Source organism: Heptranchias perlo, chromosome 16 (genome assembly GCF_035084215.1).
Source record: "Heptranchias perlo isolate sHepPer1 chromosome 16, sHepPer1.hap1, whole genome shotgun sequence".
Lineage (NCBI taxonomy): Eukaryota > Metazoa > Chordata > Chondrichthyes > Hexanchiformes > Hexanchidae > Heptranchias > Heptranchias perlo.
Genome location: NC_090340.1, coordinates 9,781,145 through 9,806,145, shown reverse-complemented (window position 1 = coordinate 9,806,145; position 25,001 = coordinate 9,781,145). Strand labels below are relative to the sequence as shown.

At 47.2% G+C, this 25,001-nt stretch overlaps 1 protein-coding gene across 2 annotated transcripts in view; it reads left to right on the top strand.

Annotated features, from left to right (window-relative positions):
- The window catches only part of st3gal2 (ST3 beta-galactoside alpha-2,3-sialyltransferase 2), a 424,632-nt gene that overhangs the window by 200,565 nt on the left and 199,066 nt on the right, over positions 1-25,001 (top strand). Inside the window, exon 3 of one of the 2 annotated variants that reach the window (XM_067997643.1) lies at positions 2,551-2,584. The exons of the other annotated variant lie outside the window; for it this stretch is intronic. The gene's annotated coding sequence lies outside the window, so the exon portion shown is untranslated. The remainder of the gene's footprint in view (positions 1-2,550; positions 2,585-25,001) is intronic. 2 annotated transcript variants of the gene reach the window in all.

Here is a 25,001-nt window from a genome sequence, read left to right as displayed (position 1 = left end):
CTACAGCCCCATGATGTCACTGGATTGAACCTCACTGTGCCACATCAAGGGGAGTTTCACACCAAATATCTTGGTCCCCGGGCTGCTTCTGACCTGCAGTTCCAAAACATACTGTGCGATAATGTAGAGACCTTGGTAAGTGTATGTAGATCTCCATTTATAACATTTAAAGCTTATTAAATAGAGGGAGAGATTAATGTTAATGGAAGCAGCGGAGTGTGATACCCAGTCACGTGAGTGGGATAATTGATTGGCCCTGAAGTTTTGTGGGAAGGGGTTCTACGGGCCTCCTGCTGCTGGGAGACCACTGGAGCCTGCAGGGAAATGGTGGGAACGTCTGTTTTCAGCCGTTTACATCGTTTCTTTGGAGGGTTCACTGATCTTTTGCTACAGTAACGCTGGGAGGCCAGTAGGAACCCTGTGGAATTTCAGGGCCATTAAATACTAACTAAAGGTGAATAAAGGAAGGAATACTTTGAATGTAAATATTTCCCTCCCCTTCTTATCTGTTTGTTGGTTTTATCCTAAGGGTGTTTTTCTGATGACTGTAAGGTGCTGCAAGAGTGCAATGAGGAGGGATCCATGACCTCCTTTTCTCTTTTACCAGTATGCCAGCCAATGGTCCATTGGAGGGGCAGTCGAAAGAGGTCTGCGTTTTGAAGTTAAATATAAGTTGTTATTTCCCACAAAGGGAGGGACACAATGACACAGAGTGTGACTACCAGTGCAGTTTTGAACTGGTTAGTGTGGTTTCAGTGGGTGACTGCCTCATAATTTATATAATTGAACACCAGAAAGGAAAAATTTGATTTTCGATTGCTGCTTAAAAAAAAGTGATCTGATACATATCAAGTCTGCATTCAAGCTTTTTAAAAAAAAATTGTGTGTGTGTGTGTGTGTACATGCACAGTCTACTGCTGAACATTGAAAGTCGTTTTTGCCACAATTTTGAATTATCCAGTAATTTTGAATTAAGTAATGTAAATTACACAGCAAAGCAAGAACTTAGTGCTAAAAAGCTGGATTTTGGATCATTTGAACAAAGCAAGTTTGAGTTAAGAGCAGTAGACTGTGTATACAGAGTTTCTTATCTTAACTATGGCAATGACGGGAGGTGCTGAGTGGGAGCAGATACTTCACTGCAGGACGGCCACCCATGCATACCTGCTTGTGGCTTTTCCAGAGCAACATTGGTGGAGAACTGTGAAACGACCCGCAACATTCAAGCAGTAAAAGCACTTAAGTGTAGTTTGTAAATTCAAATGTTCCTGGGCACTAATTTTATTTTTAACAACAACAGTTTACATCTACATAATACCTTTAACATAGAAAAACGTTCCAAGGTGCTTCACAGAAGGGCAATCAGACAAAAATGGACGCTGAGCTAAGAATGGAGATATTGGGAGAGGTGACTAAAAGCTTGGTCAAAGAGGTGGGTTTTAAGGAAGGTCTTAAAAGAGGAGGGTGACGTGGTGGAGAGGTTTAGGGAGGGAATTCTAGAGCATGGGGCCTAGACGGCTAAAGGCACGGCCACCAATGGTAGGCCAAAGGGACCGGGCGTAATGCACATTTAAGATCACATTTAAATCATTTGAGGATCTGTATAATCACTGAGAGTGATTGAAAACACGAGGAGCCTGCAGTTCCAGTATCAACAACAGTTTAAATTGGACTGAGCTGATAGTGTCACTGCTGACAGATTAGTCGGTTTAATCCTGTCGACTGAGGTGCTGTTTTTCTCTATCATTCCTGGTAAATGACTTGAGAAGATAGAGGTAGTACAGGTATTAACCTCTGGAGTCAGAAGATCATGGGTTCAAGCCCCACTCCAGAAACGTGAGCACATAATCTAGGCTGACACTCCAGTGCAGTACTGAGGGAGTGCTGCATTGTCAGAGGTGCCGTCTTTTGGATGAGGCAATAAACCGAGGCCCATTGTGCCCTCTCAGGTGAACGGAAAAGATCCCATAATACTATTTGAAGAAAAGCAGGGGTGTTCTCCTGATATCCTGGCCAACATTTATCCCTCAACCAACACCACTGAAACATATTATTTGGTCATTTATTTTTGTTGTTTGTGGGACCTTGCTGTGTGCAAATTGGCTACCACATTTCCTACATTACAACAGTGACTACACTTTAGAAGTACTGTATTGGCTGTACATCCTGAGGTCATGAGAGGTGCTTCTATAAATGCAAGTCTTTCTTTCTATCTGGTACCTTGCCAAGTATCCGGCTGCCATTCTGAGCTACAAACATTGTTCACTAGAAAGCAAAATTGTTTTGGCATTCCAGTGATATGCCATAGAAATAGAGTAAAAGGCAGTTTCACTAAGAGATATTAACCCAGGTTTTCCAACTGATGTTATTTTAATGTCTCCATTTATTATTACATTTGGGTTTCTGTTAGTATTAAACTAATGCTAATTGGAAAATCAAGGCTTGTAACCTCAGGTATTGGAGTTAGTCATTGTGATAAAGGAACTCAGTCTAAGCAGGAGGACTGAGCCAGCAACAAGACTTACCCCTCTTGTATTTGTCATCTTCTAGGGTTCACCCAGCAGACTGCAGAGTCCCCAGCTTGGTAAGTCCTGTTAGCTTCAGTATTCTTTAATAATGCTTCACTGCAAAAATAATACTGTTGAATCAATAAAATGTATAACAATTACATCCCATCTCACCCACCCCAGATTCTCCCCTCCTGTCTTAATAGTGCCAGAGTACAGTTCTATGAGCATCAGCAGCCCTCCAGTACTGTGGCTGTTTTTTATCTCAACCGTGGAGGAAATCGCAGTCAAGCCTGACCCTTGGCTCCTCTGACTCCGCACACGTGCACTTCCTAGCAGGGGTCACTGAATAGTGATCAGGAATGGGAGCACTGCCTGACTTTTCAGTTGCAGAAGCCAGGGATGGAGAGGCCAGCTGTAGAACTCTGACTACTGCTGTGACTGAGATCACTTAATGCCGGACAGACCAGGAATGGAACCTGCAACCTCCTGGTCTGTATGGCCCAGTAGCATAGCCACCACCATCTGTGAATCAGGTTTGAGCTGATCAGCTGCACTGAAGCTGGCGGTGAACTGGAACTTGGCAGAGTTCAGGCAGTGTAATATAATGTGCATGTTGAGCTTTGGTTTTTATCCAGTAATGGATTGTCATATCTGGATATATTTTGCTGCGGATGGCATCCTGCCATGTACTGACTTCTTTGCCTTCATTTATCCCCCCGTAATCACAGAGGGCTAAAACTAGATGGTTGCTAAAGATTGTAATCCTGCGGAGCTCCTTCTGCACAATCCCTCCATGGTCTCGCCCCTCCCTATGTCTGTAACCTCCTTCAGCCCTACAACCCTCTGAGATCTCTGCGCTCCTCCAATTCTGCCCTCTTTCACATCCCTGATTTCTTTCATTCCACCATTGGTGGCCGTGCCTTCAGCTGCCTGGGCCTTAATCTCTAGAATTCCCTCCCTAAACCTCTTTGCCTCTCTGTCTCTCTCTCTCTCTCCTCCTTTAAGTCACTCCTTAAAACCTAATACCTCGTTACGTGGATTGGTGTCAAATTTTGTCTGATAACACTTCTGTGAAGCGCCTTGGGACGTTTTACCATGTTAAAGGCGTTATATAAATGCAAATTGTTATTGCACATTATGGGGACACAATGCGAAGCAGATTCAGATCAAGCCATATTTCGAGATGACACTGTCTAGAAGTATCAAACACACCAACACCAGTGCATCTGAGCAAATGTGCTGCTGTCTATCCCTCCACCATATCTCTCACCTGCTCGACCTGCTTGAATCCATCCGCTCCATTGAAATGATCGAACACAGGGCTCCAGGGTGTTCAGAATAAGGACTTAGGGACACATTAGGGTAAATTTGCCAATCCCATACTCCCAGTGGAGAGCCACGAGCAAAGGGAGAGCAAGTTGGAGGTCAGTCTACACCACTATCACACTGGTTATCCGAAGCAAGCTCCCTTTGAATGCAGCTCCCCACTGGAAGTATGCCTTTTCTTCAATTAACTATAAAGAGACAGGGTTGTCCCAGTGTCATCAACAAGAAACCTAAGAATGGTGCCCCTTTTTAGAGAGGCACAACTAATGGAAACCCAAATCATAAAAAAAAGGAAACTTATCAAATTGAATAATAATATTATTTACAGCCTCCACTGTGCACGTCAGACCCTGCGGTGCCCTCAAACGTACCAGCGGACACCTTGTGCTCCTTCTCCAGGGCCACCTGGGCGTGGACAAAGCCACGGAAGAGAGGCAGGCAGCCAGAGTGACCACCCGGACAGGCCGCGTTCAACTTGGACCTGTGAATTGCCACCTTGGCCAGGCCCAGGAGCAGACCCACGAGGAAGTCCTCCAACTTGCCCGCTCCCCCCACCCCCCCCAACACCCGCCACACCGGGTGGCCATAAATCAGGAGCGTGGGACTGAATTGCAGTCAGAAGTTGAGGAGCAGCCCCTTCAAATAATGAAACAGGGGCTGAAACATCTCACACTCCATGAAGATGTGATACACGGATTCATTAGGAACATAGCAACATAGGAACAGGAGTAGGCCATTCAGCCCCTCGTGCCTGCTCCGCCATTTGATAAGGTCATGGCTGATCTGTGATCTAACTCCATATACCTGCCTTTGGCCCATATCCCTTAATACCTTTGGTCGCCATTTAAATTTAGCAATTGAGCTAGTATCAATTGCCATTTGCGGAAGAGAGTTCCAAACTTCTACAACCCTTTGTGTGTAGAAATGTTTTCTAATCTCGCTCCTGAAAGGTCTGGCTCTAATTTTTAGACTGTGCCCCCTACTCCTAGAATCCCCAACCAGCAGAAATAGTTTCTCTCTATCCACCCTATCTGTTCCCCCTAATATCTTATAAACTTCGATCAGATCACCCCTTAACCTTCAAAACTCCAGAGAATACAACCCCAATTTGTGTAATCTCTCCTCGTAACTTAACCCTTGAATTCTGGGTATCATTCTAGTAAACCTACGCTGCACTCCCTCCAAGGCCAATATGTCCTTCTGAAGGTGCGGTGCCCAGAACTGCTCAGAGTACTCCAGGTGCGGTCTAACCAGGGTTTTGAATAGCTGCAGCATAACTTCTGCCCCCTTGTACTCTAGTCCTCCAGATATAAAGGCCAACATTCCATTTGCCTTCTTGATTATTTTCTGCACCTGTTCATGACACTTCAATGATCCATGTACCTGAACCCCTAAGTCCCTTTGGACATCCACTGTTTTTAACTTTTTACCATTTAGAAAGTACCCTGTTCTATCCTTTTTTGATCCAAAGTGGATGACCTCACATTTGTCTACATTGAATTCCATTTGCCACAGTTTTGCCCATTCGCCTAATCTATCAATATCACTTTGTAATTTTATGTTTTCATATACTCTGCTTACAATGCCACCAATCTTTGTGTCATCGGCAAACTTAGATATGAGACTTTCTATGCCTTCATCTAATTCGTTAATAAATATTGTGAATAATTGAGGCTCCAAGACAGATCCCTGCGGGACTCCACTAGTCACATCCTGCCAATGTGAGTACCTTCCCATTATCCCTACTCTCTGTCGCCTTTCGCTCAGCCAATTTCCTAACCAAGTCCGTACTTTTCCCTCGATTCCATGGGCTTCTATCTTAGCTAACAGTCTCTTATGGGACCTTATCAAATGCCTTCTGGAAGTCCATATAAATAACACCCATTGACATTCCCCTGTCCACTACTTTAGTCACCTCTTCAAAAAATTCAATCAGGTTTGTCAGGCACGACCTACCTTTCACAAATCCATGCTGGCTCTCTCTGATTAACTGAAAATTCTCGAGGTGTTCAGTCACCCTATCCTTAATTATAGACTCCAGCATTTTCCCCACAACAGATGTTAGGCTAACTGGTCTATAATTCCCCGGTTTCCCTCTCTCTCCTTTCTTAAAAAGCGGAGTGATATGTGCAATTTTCCAATCAAGAGGGACAGTTCCTGAATCTAGAGAACTTTGAAAGATTATAGTTAGGCCACAAAAGTTACAGGCGGCCTGGGAATCCTATGCGATTGGTGAATTTACCTTATAGTTCAAAATATTTCAAGTCTAGCCTGTCCTAGCCGAATTCTATTGATCTGCTGCACTTCTAAACTCTGATCTCTTTAAATTTTCTCTTTCTTACCGTCTCCAGCCCAGGAAAATTCCTTAACCACAGCCCATCTGTGCTGTGGGAGCTAAGTTCTAATTGCACTTTTATTTATTTTTCATTGGTTTGTCCTATTTGAGTTTTGATGACCTGAGGGGTTTAGAAAGGGCTGTTCTTAGCAATGTTGCCTCATTGGTGGATAAATCTTAAATCAAAACATGAAGATCTGTAACTGGCAGCAACTTGAGATAAATTTTGAGAATAAAGTATTTAGACTAAATATGTGGCCCCCCGAGGTTCCATGGTATGCATCTAAGCAGCCCATGCAGACCAAAAGTTTGGACTCCTGCCCCAGTCTTTCATCAGATTCCTTCAGCAGGCTCTGCTAATGTCAGATACAAAGCATGGTACCAGCCCAGTGCATGTTCCATGAGTAGGGTTGCCACCTCATCTGACTTTAATGCCCTGTGAACAATGGTTTGGAGTCTCACTGATGGAACACACATGGTACTCTTGCCTCCATCCACACTCCTCAGGAGAGCGTGGGGTGGGTCTGGATGGAGAGCGGGGGGTGGGTCTGGATGGAGAGCGGGGGGTGAGTCTGGATGCAGACCGGGGGTTGGGTCTGGATGGAGAGCGGGGGGTGAGTCTGGATGGAGAGCGGGGGGTGAGTCTGGATGGAGAGCGGGGGTTGGGTCTGGATGGAGAGCGGGGGGTGGGTCTGGATGGAGAGCGGGGGGTGAGTCTGGATGCAGACCGGGGGTTGGGTCTGGATGGAGAGCGGGGGTTGGGTCTAGATGGAGAGCGGGGGGTGAGTCTGGATGGAGAGCGGGGGGTGAGTCTGGATGGAGAGCGGGGGTTGGGTCTGGATGGAGAGCGGGGGGTGGGTCTGGATGGAGAGCGGGGGGTGGGTCTGGATGGAGAGCGGGGGTTGGGTCTGGATGCAGAGCAGGGGGTGGGTCTAGATGCAGAGCGGGGGATGGGTCTGGATGGACAGCGGGGGGTGGTTCTGGATGGACACCGGGGGGGGGGCGGGGTAGGTCTCGATGGAGAATAAGGGGGGAGTCTGGATAGGGTAGCAGGAGCATGGGGTTTGTTTAGAGAGCAGGGGCGGGTCTGAATGGAGAGTGGTGGGGGGGGGAACTGGATGGAGAGCGGAGGTGGGGAGTTTGGATGGAGGTCCGGGAGTTCTGGATGGAGAGCGGTGGGGGGGGTTGTCTGGATGATGGAGAGCAGGGTCAGGGCTGGATGGAGAGCAGGGGGGTCTGGATGGAGAGTGAGGGGGGTTGGATGGAGAGCGGGGTGGGAGTTTGGATGGAGAGCGGGGGGGGGGTTTGGATGGAGAGCGGGGGGGGATTTGGATGGAGAGCGAGGGTGGGTTTGGATGGAGAGCGTGGGTAGGTTTGGATGGAGAGCGTGGGTAGGTTTGGATGGGGAGGGTGTTTGGGTGGAGAGCGGGGGTGGGGGTTTGGATGGAGAGCGGGGGGGGTTGGATGGAGAGCGGGGTGGGGGTTTGGATGGAGAGCGGGGTGGGGGTTTGGATGGGGAGCGGGGGGGGGGGTTTGGATGGAGAGCGGGGGGGGGGATTTGGATGGAGAGCGAGGGTGGGTTTGGATGGAGAGCGAGGGTGGGTTTGGATGGAGAGCGGGGGGGGATTTGGATGGAGAGCGAGGGTGGGTTTGGATGGAGAGCGAGGGTGGGTTTGGATGGAGAGCGTGGGTAGGTTTGGATGGGGAGGGTGTTTGGGTGGAGAGCGGGGGGGGGTTTGGATGGAGAGCGTGGGTAGGTTTGGATGGGGAGGGTGTTTGGGTGGAGAGCGGGGGGGGGTTTGGATGGAGAGTGAGGGTGGGTTTGGATGGGGGGGGGTGTTTGGGTGGAGAGCGGGGGGGGGTTTGGAAGGAGAGTGAGGGTGGGTTTGGATGGGGGGGGTGTTTGGGTGGAGAGCAGGGGGGGTTTGGATGGAGAGCGGGAGTGGGTTTGGATGGGAGTGGTTTTTGGGTGGAGAGCAGGGGGGTGGTTTGGATGGAGAGCGAGGGTGGGTCTGGCCCATATTGTTTGAGTCAACATACCCAGCAATCACTCTGATCATCAAAGGACAGTTCGCAACTGCTGGACAAAAACCTAGAAGTGGCACTAAGATGAGCTGTCTGATAAATTCATGCCGGAATTCCAAACTTTGGTGAAAGAGCGGGGGGTGGGGGTCTGGATGGGGGGTGGGTCTGGATGGAGAGTAGGGAGAACAGTGTCAACCTGTGACTAGTCAGCGATTTCTATTGGTCAACACCTACCTAGATATTGGGTAGAAAAAGATGGACTGCTGATGATAGGGGACCAGAGTTCTCCTTCCAGGAGCAGCCGGTGATGCTGAACCTGAGAAAATAACCAACGTAAAAACCCAAAAGCATGACAATGCTCCTCATTCTATACGATAAACACAAGCAGCCCATCTGGACTGCACGAGCAACATGCCCTCATTCTGTACTGTGCGCAAGTGCACTGTTAGAACAAAAAGAATTTGCTCCAAAAATAACGGAGAGCCGAACAGCGCTCACCATTGTTTAAGGGCAAATGGAAGAGCAGCTTCCAGCGAGCGCACATGCACAGTCAAGCACGCAAAGCCAGAAGCTGCTCTACCAGATGCCCTGCTCGCTGGAAAGCTGCGTGGGGAGGACAGCTCGCCAGTGAAATGAATGGACTAGCGCAAAGTTGCTGCACTGCCTAGCAGGAAACGAACTAACCTACACAGAAAGAGGTACATTGGGGTTTTTTTAAGCTCTAAACTAACTTTTAACGACATGGTAAGTCTTAGTGAATGCCAAACAAACCCTCTGGCACTGAAAATTAATTTTAATAATGTGGAGTCTTATCCCTTCTGATTCTAATTGTTGATGGAGATTTTAAAAAATAGTTTTTATTTTTTTATTTTTACTTTTTATTTTGCCTTCTCTAACTGATTTTACACTGAATTTACTGTTCTAGCGTGCACTTCCTGGTTCTGACTCTGCGCGGCTTGTCAAGGACGCTTAAATCTTATTGGTTGACGGGACAGAGCGATCCTGTCCCTGTTCACTCAGCTCACAGATGCCCGGGAGAGGACGCTGCACTTTCCGCAGCTCACCATTAGAGGAGGTTCTTGCACTAACACCCGTGGATCGTTTGTGAGCAAGTTTAGATCCAATGAGCAGCGGATGCCGTTCGTTCGCCGCTCACTGCAAATTCCGGGCCGTTATATTGCACCATTTGTCAAAAAATGTTCTTGACATTGCCTGAGGAATACTTTGAATTTGTTTCTTTCAGGTCTTTCATGGTCTGTTGAGTCCTGAATAATTTAAGGGCCGAAATGTACCATTCTATAAAGAAAGAGCGAGCTTGCATTTATACAGTCCTCAGGATGTCCCATTTTGAAGTGTAGGTACTGTTGTTTTGGGTACGGCATGGTCCCACAAACAGCAAATGAATGAATGACCAGATAATCTGTTTTTTTGCCATATTTGGTTGAGTGACAATGATGCCCAGGGCATAGGGAGAACTCCCCAATCTTCAAGTAGTGCTGTGGGATCGTTTGCATCCACTTTACGCAGACAGTTTCAGTTTAATGTCCCACCCGAAATACAGCACCTCTGGCAATGCAGCAAGCCTTCGCAACTGTACTTAAGCCTAGATTATGTTTTCAAGTATGTACTAGGGTGAAACCTTCTAATTCAGAGGCAAGCGTGCTACCAACTGAGCTAACCTGACACTTTGTATATTTAGTAACATTTTCATACGAAAGTTACTTGGTTGTTGAATAGCTGAAACCTCCCTCCATTATCTGTTCATGGAGTTTTCACATGAGTCATGGATTGTGCCAGCACAGAAATAGGCCGTTCTGCTCATCAGGTCTGCACTGGTGCATATCTTCACATTTCTCTGCCTGATTTGTGTTACCTTGTGTCCAGCATTTCAACTATGGTGGTTTGCTGTGCTGTAGGCCTTGCCTTCACCCGGGTTTGTCAAATTAAAAAAAAACCTTTGAACTGTTGTGCCCCTAGATCAGGGTTTCAGATGATAACAGTGAAATTCCACAGGTAGGAGATGTGATGCGTGAGGCTTCACAGCAGATATTCTAATTATAACGTAAGATGGTTTCGAAATTAGAAGCATGGTGGTATTGAGTTTCGGAGTAACAGTACATGGCTCTGCAGAACGGTAGGGTGTGGGTCAGTGTCTGTGACCGCCCCCCAACATTGTTCTAGGATGGCCAAGAACTTCCCAACAGGAATGGACCCTGTCTCGTGTCTCCTAGCAACAGCTTAGAAAGCATGGGAACTGGATGTTTGACCACTTTGCTGGAAGCAGTAATTGGTAGAGCAGGCCATGGTTAGGGATGAATAGAGATGGACTTCGACTAATAAGATAAAGAATAAGGGCTCCCCACAATGCGTGTTTGAAATAGAGATCAGGACGATCCCAGGTTCTCTCCTTAGTCTGTGCTGAGTTAGCTGATCTCCGCTGGGGTGGTGCTGAAGGCTGTGCAACTGGCCTCAACGTTCCTGGGGTAGGGAGAGGGGAAATTAGCCTGGGTTCCTGGAATTGATAGGGATCCAGTAACTCCGGCTGGAAAATACGCGCTGTGTCAGGGAAGGATAGGACCAGGTTTGCTTGTGATAATTCCCGATCTCCCTCCACCCCCCCCCCCCCCACCCCACACAATTGACGCTCAGTACCAAGGCTCACAGTTTGAATGATGGCCACTTGGACGTGTTACCAGTGGGTCACTGGAGTCTATGGGACTGTACAACAACATGGAGTCACAATCTTCAGGAGGGGAAGGGAGAAAATAGGGGCTCGATATTTTGCCCTTGTGCTGCCGCATCAGGAGGGAGGCAGAAAATGGGGCAGAACCTATTTCTGCCAGGGTTCCACCTTGTGGAGAGGAAACCAGGAAATTCCGGTATGGGAAACCATTGGTGGATCTATCGCCTCCTCCACCCCCACTCCCCCATATCAAGGGGGTGTGACTGGGGGAGTGCCAGGGCTTCTCCGAGAAACTCTGCCTATTCTATGCCTGCTCTCCGTATGCGCCTAGTAAAGGCTCCAAAATGCAGGAGGGAGCAGGTAAATCGATCCTGGAGGAGCTCAATCACCTTGCAGAGACAGACAGCTTTGGGAGCTGCAGAGTAGGGGCCGTTCTGTTTCCGTGAGGCCCTTCCCGGGCCAGATCCGCTGCTTGGAGCATCATGGAGCCACTCTGACATTGCAGGCCATAGTTGGAGTGGGCGACACTAAACACTTTTAATGCGTCTGCCCCAACTATGCTAATGATCCATCCCCGCATTTTGGGACGGGGTTGACAGTCTTCTCTTTGGCCAGCCGTGGATTCTGTTCTGCCACATTCACCCTGGTGGAGCAGCCCATCAGAATTTCAGCCCTGAGGTCCTTAAGCATTTTATAACAGATCACCTCTGGCACTGTAATGTTGCATTACGAGTGTCTGTGAGGTATGTAAATATAGTACCCTCGAGTTGTAGACATCTGGTATTGCAGAATTAAATTTGTTCCATTAGGTCACACGTTAAGTTACACAAACATTTTTGCAGTTCTTGAGGCCTACAAACGTAAGTCCTAAACATCAGATTTGTGGCATTTTCTAGAACTGGTGTAATAAAGGGAGTTTTTTCCCCCACCAGTCTTCCTCTCATATTCACCATCTCTCCAGTGTCACTGGTAGCACTCTTACCTCTGAGTCAGAAGGTTGTGGGTTCAAGCCCCACTCCAGAGACGTGAGCACATAATCTAGGCTAACACTCCAGTCCAGTATGGAGGGAGCGCAGAACTTGTTGGAGATGCTTTCAGATGAGATGTTAAATGGAGGTCCTCTCTGCCTGCTCAGATGGACGTAAAAGATCCCATAGCACTACTTTAAAGAAGGGGGAGTTCTCCTGGTGTCTTGGCCAATATTTATCCCTCAACCAACACTGCTAAAACAGATTACCCGGTCATGAATCTCATTGCTTTGTGTTTGCTTTTATAATAGCTACAACAACAAATTGCATTTATATAACGCCATTAACGTAGTAAAAAGTCCCAAGGTGCTTCACAGGACCGTTAGCAAAATAAATTTGACACTGAGCCACATAAGGAGGATAGGTGACCAAAAGCTTGGTCAGAGATAAAGAAAGAAAGACTTGCATTTCTATAGCGCTTTTCACAACCTCAAGACATCCCAAAGCACTTCACAGCCAATGAAATACTTTTGAAGCGTAGTCACTCTTGTAATGTAGGAAATGCAGCAGCCAATTTTCTCACAGCAAGCTCCCACAAACAGTAATTTGATAATGAGCAGATAATCTGTTTTTAGTGATGTTGGTTGAGGGATAAATATCGGCCAGGACACCAGGGATAACTCTCCAGCTCTTCTTCGAAATAGTGCCATGGGATCTTTTATGTCCACCTGTGCGGGCAAACGCGGCCTTGGATTAATACCCCATCCAAAAGATGGCACCTCCAACAATGCAGCGCTCCCTTAGTACTGCACTGGAGTGTCAATGTAGATTTTGTGCTTAAGTCCTGGGGGTGGGACTTGAACCCACAACCTTCTGACTTGGAGGCGAGCGTGCTACCCACTGAGCCATAGCTGACAGCTGGTTTTAAGGAACGTCTTAAAGGAGGAGAGGCAGAGAGGTTTAGGGAGCGAATACCAGAACTTAGGGCTTTGACAGCTGAAGGCACGGCCACCAATGGTGGAGTGATTAATATCAGGGATGTGCAAAAGGCCGGAATTGGAGGAGCGCAGAGATCTCGGAGGATTGTAGGGCTGGAGGAGGTTACAGAGATAGGGAGAGGTGAGGCCATGGAGAGATTTGAAAACAAGGATGAGAATTTTAAAATCGAGGCATTGTCGGAACGGGAGCCAACGTAGGTCAGCGAGCACAGGGGTAATGGGTGAACGGGATTTGGTGCGAGTTAGGATACGGACAGCAGAATTTTGGAGGAGCTCAAGTTTATTGAGGGTGGAAGATGGGAGGCCGGCCAGGAGAGCATTGGAATAGTCAAGTCTAGAGGTAACAAAGACATGGATGAGGATTTCAGCAGCAGATGAACTGAGGCAGGGACAGAGACTGGCGATATTACGGAGGTGGAGGTAGGCAGTCTTGGTGATGGAGGGGATACGGGGTCAAAAACTTACCTCGGCTGTGACGACACTTCAAAAGTGATTAATTAGCAGTGAATTGGCTGTGGGACATCTTGAGGACATGACAGCTGCTGTAGAATGTAGTTCTTTCCAGAGGTGCTGACTAGGATGGGGGGAAGGCAGGGGCGACGACTTAATCCCCAGTGTTGCGGGTTCAGTACGCCCCAGTCTTTAGAAATGTCTTACATCAGGCTTAGACTTTATCTTGTTTGGGCAGGCTGCTGGTTGAGAGATGGGATGGTCAGGAGTTGGGTAGTTCTGCAGGCAGCACCCTGTTCCTGTTTACAGTGGTATTTTTATGATGTGGAGAGGTATTTTTATGGCACTTGGTTTGCTCGAGCACAGAGCATAAGCTAACTGAGTGAAGACTTTAAAACAGGAATTTGATGAGAGTGGAAATTCAGTGGTCAGGAGTAGAAAAATTGTACTTTTATCAAACTGAAATTTAGCTTGGTTTTTTAACTTAAAAATGTCATTTGTAGTTAACTGTCAGTCAACTGTAAGTAGCTGGCTAGGGCGGAGATCACCTCTTACAAAAAGTAGTTAATGTAATGCAGAGAATTATCAGGGCCAGAGTGATCTTCATGGCTAGTTTCGTTCGCCAAAGGGGTCGGAGAGGAATTTTTGGCTTTTTGCCTCTCCCAGGAGATCACATGGCATGGGGTGGGGAATGTATATATTGTGATACACAAGGTATCATGATTTTGTGGGACAGGCTGGAAGGACCAGAGGGTCTTTTGCTTTCTGTCATTGTAATTAGATATTGTGAGGCTGGGAGCGTTAGAATCATGGAACCATAGAATGATACAGCACAGAAGGAGACCCTTCGGCCCATCATGCCTGTGCGGGCTCTTTGAAAGAGCTATCCAATTAATCCCACTGCCCTGTCCTTTCCCTATAGTCCTGCAAATTTTTCCCCTTCGAGTATTTATCCAATTCCCTTTTGAAAGCTATTATTGAATCTGCTTCCACCACCCTTTCAGGCAGTGCATTCCAGATTGCTGTCGTCTTGTTTTCAACAGACATTGAATTAATTTAATTGAAAAGGTGCCTTCTATTGCAGTCAGGACTTCCCTTGTGCTCGATTTAAAAAGCATTGGGCCAGATTTTTGCTGTGAGAGGCGAACGATTTCCTCTGAATTAGAGATCCAAAAAGAACAGTGCCCTCTACAGGGCATCTGGGACCTGTTTAAACAGGGAAAGCAGCTGGGTATCTCCTTAACTAATCAGATTGAAGCATCGTTAATGAGCAGCGCAGAGACTGAATCAGGAAGTGTAAGTTAGAATAGTGAATTCAATGTCAAATCAGGTACAGAAAGCAAAATAAAGAGAGGGTAAGAAGGATTGAATTTAGAGACAGATAAAAGAGACAGAAAGAAAAAATAAAAAAATAAAAATTTATTAAAATTTTTTAAAAACTGCCCAACAACAATTAAAATCTGAAGGAATTGGACTCCACACTTGTTAAAGTTAATTTTCAGTGCCAGAGAGGTTATTTGGCAGTCATTAAGACTTACCACACCATTAAAAGGGTACTTACATCACCATCGGCAAGCCCTAATTTTTTGTGATGAGTTTAGTCCATATCTACAACATCTGTGCAGGAACACCACACCGTTCCATCCATTTGAATAGGGAGCCAGTCAGCGAGATGCCGTTCTCGCAAAGTTTACGGAGGAGCGCTGTATCTCGTTCAGCGATTTTTGCGTTTAACTGAGCATGTGCGGTCGCCGGAAGTTGCTGACTGATTTGCACATAAATAACAGTGAGCCCTGTTCGCCTCACTGTTATTTTCACAACAAAATCTGTCCCGATGTGTTTCTTGAGGCAGTTACATCCTGTGTATTTACGCACATCTGTGCCAGTTAACAAATTGAGTGTTGAATGCAACATTTGCTGGTTCAGCAATAACAGGTATTACATTCAACAATACACAAGCTATCAGCCTTTTGTAACTCACCGAAGGCTGCAAATATTTATATACAAAAAAGTTTGTTGGGCGGGGGGGGCAGGGGAAAGAAAGAAAAGGAGGAAGAGAGGAGCAATATGGAGTCAATCTACATACTAAATATTATGAATGATTTAATTGTAGAACATGCACCAAATAATACTCATTATAGCAGACTAAATTCCTGCACTGGAACTCTTCCAAAAATTTGGGGCAGTAAAGTTTCACATTAAAATTGTACTTTAAAATCATCAGAGCTTATATTTTAATTTTGAACGTGCCATACAACAATTTGGAAGCACCAAGAACACTTCAATGTACAACCTATATGACAGATTAGGGTACGGTAGCATTGTGGTTATGTTACTAGACTAGTAATCCAGAGGCCTAGACTAACAATCTGGAGTCATGAGTTCAAATCTGGCCACGGCAGCTGGGGAATTTAAATTCAATTAATTAAATAAAATGCCCTTTAGGGAAGGAAAACTGCTGTCCTTACCTGGTCTATATGTGACTCCAGACCCACAGCAATGTGGTTGATTCTTAATTGCTCTCCAAAATGGCCCAGCAAGCCACTCAGTTGTACAATCTTGCTACAAAAAGTCATAATAAAAATAAAACCGGACGGACCACTAGGTACCGGACACGACAAAGGCAAACCAAGCCCAGTCGACCCTGCAAAGTCCTCCTCACTGACTTGTGCCAAAATTGGGAGAGCTGTCCCATAGACTAGTCAAACAACAGCCTGACATAGCCATACTCACAGAATCATACCTTTCAGCCAATGTCCCAGACTCTGCCCTCACCATCCCTGGGTATGTCCTGTCCCACCGGCAGGACAGACCCATCAGAGGTGGCGGTACAGTGATATACAGTCGGTGGAGTGACCCTGGGAGTCCTCAACATTGACTCCGGACCCCATGAAATCTCATGGCATCAGGTCAAATATGGGCAAGGAAATCTCCTGCTGATTACTATCTACCGCCCTCCCTCAGCTGATGAATCAGTCCTCCTCCATGTTGAGCACCACTTGGAAGAAGCAGTGAGGGTAGCAAGGGCACAGAATGTACTCTGGGTGGGGGTCTTCAATGTCCATCACCAAGAGTGGCTCGGTAGCACTACTACTTACCGAGCCCTGAAGGACATAGCTGCCAGACTGGGCCTGCGGCAGGTGGTGAGCGAACCTGAGGGAAAAACCTACTTGACCTCATCTTCATCAATCTACCTGTCACAGATGCATCTGTCCATGACAGTATTGGTAGGAGTGACCACCGCACAGTCCTCGTGGAGATGAAATCCCGTCTTCGCACTGAGGACACCATCCAACGTGTTGTGTGGCACTACCACCGTGCTAAATGGGATAGATTCAGAACAGATCTGGCAGCTCAAAACTGGGCATCCATGAGGCGCTGTGGGCCATCAGCAGCAGCAGAAGAATTGTATTCCACCACAATTTGTAACCTCATGGCCCGGCATATTCCTCACTTTACCATTACCAACAAGACAGGGAATCAACCCTGGTTCAATGAGGAGTGCAGAAGAGCATGCTTGGAGCAGCACCAGGCGTGCTTAAAAAGAGGTGCCAACCTGGTGAAGCAACAACACAGGACTGCATGCATGCTAAACAGTGGAAGCAACATACTATAGACAGAGCTAAGCGATTCCACAACTAACGGATCAGATCAAAGCTCTGCAGTCCTGTCACATCCAGTCGTGAAGGGTGGTGGGCAATTAAACAACTAATGGGACGAGGAGGCTCTGTGAACATCCCAATCCTCAATGGCAGAGTCCAGCACGTGAGTGCAAAAGACAAGGCTGAAGCGTTTGCAACCATCTTCAGCCAGAAGTGCCAAGTGGATGATCCATCTCGGCCTCCTCCCGATATCCCCACCATCACAGAAGCCAGTCGTCAGCCAATTCGATTCACTCCACGAGATATCAAGAAATGGCTGAGTGCACTGGATACAAGAAAGGCTATGGGCCCCGTCAACATCCCGATTGTAGTGCTGAAGACTTGTGCTCCAGAACTAGCCGCTTCTCTAGGCAAACTGTTCCAGTACAGCTACAACACTGGCATCCACCCAACAATGTGGAAAATTGCTCAGGTATGTCCTGTCTACAAAAAGCAGGACAAATCCAATCTGGCCAATTACCACCCCATCAGTCTACTCTCAATCATCAGCAAAGTCATCGACAGTGCTATCAAACGGCACTTACTCACCAATAACCTGCTCACCGAAGCTCAGTTTAGGTTCCGCCAGAACCACTCGGCTCCAGACCTCATTACAGCCTTGGTCCAAACATGGACAAAAGAGCTGAATTCCAGAGGTGAGGTGAGAGTGACAGCCCTTGACGTCAAGACAGCATTTGACCGAGTGTGGCACCAAGGAGCCCTAGTAAAATTGAAGTCAATGGGAATCAGGGGGAAAACTCTCCAGTGGCTGGAGTCATACCTAGCACAAAGGAAGATGGTAGTGGTTGTTGGAGGCCAATCATCTCAGCCCCAGGACATTGCTGCAGGAGTTCCTCAGGGCAGTGTCCGAGTCCCAACCATCTTCAGCTGCTTCATCAATGACCTTCCCTCCATCATAAGGTCAGGAATGGGGATGTTCGCTGTTGACTGCACAGTGTTCAGTTCTATTCGCAAACCCTCAGATAATGAAGCAGTCTGTGCCCACATGCAGAAAGACCTGCACAACATCCAGGCTTGGGCTGATAAGTGGCAAGTAACATTCGCACCAGACAAGTGCCAGGCAATGACCATCTCCAACAAGAGAGAGTCTAACCACCTCCCCTTGACATTCAACAGCATTACCATCGCCAAATCCCCCACCATCAACATCCTGGGGGTCACCATTGACTAGAAACTTAACTGGACCAGCCACATAAATACTATGGCTACAAGAGCAGTTCAGAGGCTCACTTCCTGACTCCCCAAAGCCTTTCCACCATCTACAAGGCACAAGACAGGAGTGTGATGGAATACTGTCCACTTGCCTGGATGAGTGCAGCTCCAATAACACTCAAGAAGCTCGACACCATCCAGGACAAAGCAGCCCGCTTGATTGGTACCGCATCCACCACCCTAAACATTCACTCCCTTCACCACCGGTGCACCGTGGCTGCAGTGTGTACCATCCACAGGATGCACTGCAGCAACTCGCCAAGGCTTCTTCGACAGCACCTCTCAAACCCGCGACCTCTACCACCTAGAAGGACAAGGGCAGCAGGCACATGGGAACAACACCACCTGCACGTTCCCCTCCAAGTCACACACCATCCCGACTTGGAAATATATCATCGTTCCTTCATTGTCGCTGGGTCAAAATCCTGGAACTCCCTACCTAACAGCACTGTGGGAGAACCTTCACCACACGGACTGCAGTGATTCAATAAGGCGGCTCACCACCACCTTCTCAAGGGCAATTGGGGATGGGCAATAAATGCTGGCCTTGCCCGCGACGCCCACATCCCATGAATGAATGTCTGAAAGGTATTTATTAGTGGGCATATCTGCAAGAGCACAGAACTCGAGCGCAGAACATGAGATAACTGAGTGAACTTCATACAGAGTGAAGACTTCAAAAGAGGTATTTGTTGAGAGTGGGAATTAGGTGCAGAGCTAAATTAAAAAGCAGAACCTCACGGGTAATAATCTCATGATTACTATCTGAGCCACGTACTAATTGACATGGAGACAAACAGATCAGGATAGTGAATGCATGGCTGAAAGATCAATGTGGGGAAGAGCAGTTCCAGTTCATGGGACGCTGGCACCAGTACTGTTTGGCCTAGCCGGCTGTGTGAATCCATCCACTTTGGCCCAATCTGCTCTGTGAATCCAATCCCTGGGTCACAAGCAATATTATGGCCCTTTTTGCTCAATCTGAACATGTTCAAATCCCTCTGGAACTATGCAGGTGCATGGGCTCCGCTTCCCTCTCCCCACTACATTCACTGACATAGCTGCAGATGTGACATTTTATAATCTTTGAAACACACTCTTGGCCCCTGAAATTGATTGAAATGTTTCCACATCATTTTTTGTTAATTTGCATCTTGTCAATTGCAACAGTGCCATGGGATCCATCTTTTTTTTTTATTCGTTCACGGGATGTGGGCGTCGCTGGCAAGGCCGGCATTTATTGCCCATCCCTAATTGCCCTCGAGAAGGTGGTGGTGAGCCGCCTTCTTGAACCGCTGCAGTCCGTGTGGTGACGGTTCTCCCACAATGCTGTTAGGAAGGGAGTTCCAGGATTTTGACCCAGCGACAATGAAGGAACGGCGATATATTTCCAAGTCGGGATGGTGTGTGACTTGGAGGGGAACGTGCAGGTGGTGTTGTTCCCATGCGCCTGCTGCCCTTGTCCTTCTAGGTGGTAGAGGTCGCGGGTTTGGGAGGTGCTGTTGAAGAAGCCTTGGCGAGTTGCTGCAGTGCATCCTGTGGATGGTGCACACTGCAGCCACAGTGCGCCGGTGGTGAAGGGAGTGAATGTTTAGGGTGGTGGATGGGGTGCCAATCAAGCGGGCTGCTTTATCTTGGATGGTGTCGAGCTTCTTGAGTGTTGTTGGAGCTGCACTCATCCAGGCAAGTGGAGAGTATTCCATCACACTCCTGACTTGTGCCTTGTAGATAGTGGAAAGGCTTTGGGGAGTCAGGAGATGAGTCACTCGCCGCAGAATACCCAGCCTCTGACCTGCTCTCGTAGCCACAGTATTTATATGGCTGGTCCAGTTAAGTTTCTGGTCAATGGTGACCCCCAGGATGTTGATGGTGGGGGATTCGGCGATGGTAATGCCGTTGAATGTCAAGGGGAGGTGGTTAGACTCTCTCTTGTTGGAGATGGTCATTGCCTGGCACTTATCTGGCGCGAATGTTACTTGCCACTTATGAGCCCAAGCCTGGATGTTGTCCAGGTCTTGCTGCATGCAGGCTCGGACTGCTTCATTATCTGAGGGGTTGCGAATGGAACTGAACACTGTGCAGTCATCAGCGAACATCCCCATTTCTGACCTTATGATGGAGGGAAGGTCATTGATGAAGCAGCTGAAGATGGTTGGGCCAAGGACACTGCCCTGAGGAACTCCTGCAGCAATGCCCTGGGGCTGAGATGACTGGCCTCCAACAACCACTACCATCTTCCTTTGTGCCAGGTATGACTCCAGCCACTGGAGAGTTTTCCCCCTGATTCCCATTGACTTCAATTTTACTAGGGCTCCTTGGTGCCACACTCGGTCAAATGCTGCCTTGATGTCAAGGGCAGTCACTCTCACCTCACCTCTGGAATTCAGCTCTTTTGTCCATGTTTGGACCAAGGCTGTAATGAGGTCTGGAGCCGAGTGGTCCTGGCGGAACCCAAACTGAGCATCGGTGAGCAGGTTATTGGTGAGTAAGTGCCGCTTGATAGCACTGTCGACGACACCTTCCATCACTTTGCTGATGATTGAGAGTAGACTAATGGGGCGGTAATTGGCCGGATTGGATTTGTCCTGCTTTTTGTGGACAGGACAGACCTGGGCAATTTTCCACATTGTCGGGTGGATGCCAGTGTTGTAGCTGTACTGGAACAGCTTGGCTAGAGGCGCAGCTAGTTCTGGAGCACAAGTCTTCAGCACTACAGCTGGGATGTTGTCGGGGCCCATAGCCTTTGCTGTATCCAGTGCACTCAGCCGTTTCTTGATATCATGTGGAGTGAATCGAATTGGCCGAAGACTGGCTTCCGTGATGGTGGGGATATCGGGAGGAGGCCGAGATGGATCATCCACTCGGCACTTCTGGCTGAAGATGGTTGCAAACGCTTCAGCCTTGACTTTTGCACTCACGTGCTGGACTCCGCCATCATTGAGAATGGGGATGTTTGCAGAGCCTCCTCCTCCCGTTAGTTGTTTAATTGTCCACCACCATTCACGACTGGATGTGGCAGGACTGCAGAGCTTTGATCTGATCCGTTGGTTGTGGAATCGCTTAGCTCTGTCTATAGCATGTTGCTTCCGCTGTTTAGCATGCATGCAGTCCTGAGTTGTAGCTTCACCAGGTTGGCACCTCATTTTTAGGTACGCCTGGTGCTGCTCCTGGCATGCTCTTCTACACTCCTCATTGAACCAGGGTTGATCCCCTGGCTTGTTGGTAATGGTAGAGTGAGGAATATGCCGGGCCATTAGGTTACTCAGGAGCCAGTGAACCATATACAATGTATTGGGTCTCAGCCTTATGTAATGGTGTACTCAATGACCTTGGGGCTGTTTCCGGTGAGTGACATTAGTATCTATGTGCTCTGCTGTGTTGTATAGATGTCCACCAGGCGCTTCTGACCACAGGAGCAGGTTTTCAGTGCAGGATCCAACCAATCCTACCATTCGGAAAATAAGTACGATTTTGCATGTTGTGATGTTGATCCTGTATCCTAACTCGCACCGTTCACCCATCACCTCTGTGCTCGCTGACCTACATTGGCTCCCAGTCCGGGAACCCCTTGATTTTAAAATTCTCGAATCCCTCCATGCCTCACCCCTCCCTATCTCTGCAACCTCCTCCATCCCTACAACCCTCCGAGATCTCTGCGCTCCTCCAATTCTTGCCTCTTACGCATCCCTGATTTTAATCATTCCACCGTTGGCAGCCTTGCCTTCAGCTGCCTAGGCCCTAAGCTCTGGAATTCCCTCCCTAAACCTCTCCGCCTCGCTACCTCTCTCTCCTCCTTTAAGACGCTCCTTAAAACCTACCTCTTTGATCAAGCATTTAGTCACCTAACCTACTATCTCTTTTATGTGGCTCGGTGTCAAATTTTTGTTTGATAACACTCCTGTGAAGCGCCTTGGGACATTTTACTACGTTAAAGGCGCTATATTAATGCAAGCTGTTGTTGTTCTCGGGGCTCTGTGAGCCCCCAAAACAGGCACTGGAGCATTGGTTTGAAATATTGGCTGTTTAATGTCTCTGTGCAGATCACATTGTGCTCTGTTTCATTTTGTTCCTGGAAGCTGCTGTTGTGTTCCTGAAGTGGATTCACTGAGGATTTTCAGCTGGAATTCTTGGGTTAAGATCCTGACCTTTGGCAGGAAGTTATCCCAGGTTGTGCTGGATCTGGGAACAGTATGGAGCTTTTAACCCTTCCCATTCCAGAAATTCTATGTAGTTTTCATTTTATTTTTCTGGCTTTTTTAAGAAAGTTGAAAAATAAAATGGCTTCCCGATGGCTAAGCAAGTTTATGCATTGAGTGGCTGACCCACACAAAGCAGCAAGATTCCAGGCTCTAATCCCACGTTCTTTCTTTGCCCAGTTAGACCTGCAGTGCAGACGCTAGAATTGCACTTAGTGCCCCTAGACTGGCAGCCATCATTCCTACTCTTCATTGCCATCTACTGACTCCTGCTGGAAACTGCATGTGTGGATGCTGGGTCAGCACATGATTAAAAAAGAATTCATCTCGCGATTTCATCTCGAGGATTTCATTTTCACATCGTTCACCTGACGAAGGAGGAAGCCTCCGAAAGCTTGTGAATTTAAAATAAAATTGCTGGACTATAACTTGGTGTTGTAAAATTGTTTACAATTAAAAAAGAAAGACTGACTTGCATTTCTGTAGCTCCTTCCACGCCCTCAGGACTTCCCAAAGTGCTTTACAGCCAATGAAGTAGTTTTGAAGTGTAATCAATGTTGTACTTATTGTAGGAAATGCAGCATCCAGTTTGCACACAGCAAGGTCCCACAAACAGCAATGTGATAATGACCAGATAATCTGTTTTTCGGTGTTAATTGAGGGATAAATATTGGTCAGGACACTGGGGAGAACTCCCCTGCTCTTCATTGAATAGTGCCAAGGGATCTTTTACATCCACATGATAGGGCAGACAGGGCCTCAGTTTAACGTCTCACCTGAAAGATGGCACCTCCGACAATGCAGCACTCCCTCAGTACTGCTCTGGAGTGCCAGCCTAGATTTTGTGCTTAAGTCTTTGAAGTGGGACGTGAACCCACAGCCCTCTGACTCACAGGCAAGAGCTCTAACACTGAGCCATGGCTGACACCGAAATGTATACTTAATAAGGCTTTTAAATTTCCCCTGCAGTCAAAATCAGTCCAGACCGGGAATTAAACCTGAGAGTGGTAGCTACCATTACTCACAACACTCTAAATGAATTAATAAAATTAAAACTTTCTAATGCCCTAAAATAGATATATTCCACCTACACATTTTCCTAGTTCCAGTCAATGGAGCAACAAGCCCCCCTTTAATCTTTGGGGAAAGTCATTACCTGTAATAGAAATCTCTTCACTTTTTAAGCAGTAAATGAGGGGAAGAGTTTGAGCCAAGCCCTGAGCTCACTGTCAGGCAGCACAGAATCCCATTAATCATGGGGCCCTGGAGATGACAATAAACTAGCACCATCTGACATTCGCTGAAAGAAACAGGTGGGGGAAGAGCTGAGAAAGGGAAATGAAAATCAGAGTCCAGATTATGAGGCAAAAAGGATAATCCACAGGCTGGAGGATGTCACAGAGGGTATAACACAGGGAGAATAACAAGTAGCCTAGAAGTTATGGTACTGGACTAGTACCCCAGAGGTTGTAAATTCAAATCCCACATAGCAAGTTAGGAAATTGAATTCAGTAAATCTGGTAATAATTGTGGGCTGGCACCAGATAAAATAACCATGAAAGCTGCCCAACTGGTTCACTAAAGTTCTTCATGGAGGAGAATCTGCCACTTCTACCCAGTCTGGCCTGCATTTGAGTTGATTCATAATGTTGTCAGGACAACTAGAGTGTGTTATAGAGAGGATAATGCAGGTTCGAGTGTGTTACAGACAAGTAGCACACATGCTGTTACAGAGAAGGTAGCACAAAGGGCTAGGATGTGTTATACAGAATGTAAACCAAGCTGGAAATACACTGTCTTAATTAAGACTCTTAAAATCTCTCAGCATCTGTAAAGCAAAAAGGATTTTATCAGAACTGAAAGATAAGGTAGGGTGGACAAAAAAGAGGGAGTAAAGTAACTTATACAGGGGCAGGGGAGAGGGGTTTAAGGAGACAGTGGAGAAAAGAAACCAAGGTTTGCTTTCCAGGATGATCTTGGAATAGTGGATGGTTTTGGCAGAGGAGAGTGAGACCCTTGATGGGGTCCAGCTAAATCTGATGATGGATGGCTAAACCAGTTGATTGCCACATGTGCTCACATCTGCACCATTGGACTTGAGGGAGTGAAGATGGTGATACCAGAGAAGTAAATGTTTTGCTGGGGCCAAGGGTATCAAAGGTGGAGATGATGGAATGGTTGAGCAAATCGACAACTGCCGAGGAAAAGTGGTAAGTAGAGGGCCAAAGGCGTTGGGAGTTTGAGAATGTAGTTGGGGAAGAGTTTTCTTCCGGGGTGGACGTTGAAGGAAGTGTGGTTGGAAGGGAGTAGAGGGATGTGGGTGGTGATTGATACTCGGGAGTGGGCAGAGATGGAAAGGTCGAGGGGGTGGCCATAACTTTGAATAGGAGAAACTGTTAGATGATATAAAAGGTCACCTCAGTGAGGCAATGGAAAGACATTAAAAGAACGTGTGAATGGCTAAGGTGGTGAAAAAACATGGAAAAAGCCAATAGAAGGAAAAAGGCAAGAAAACGGGTGAAATCTGAGGAAAAAAATAGGGGGAAAAGCTGCAGATTTAGGAGGTCTAAAATGAAGGCAAAAATGCTGGAAATGCTCGATAGGTCCACCTGTCTTGAAAAGAGCCAATGCCCTTC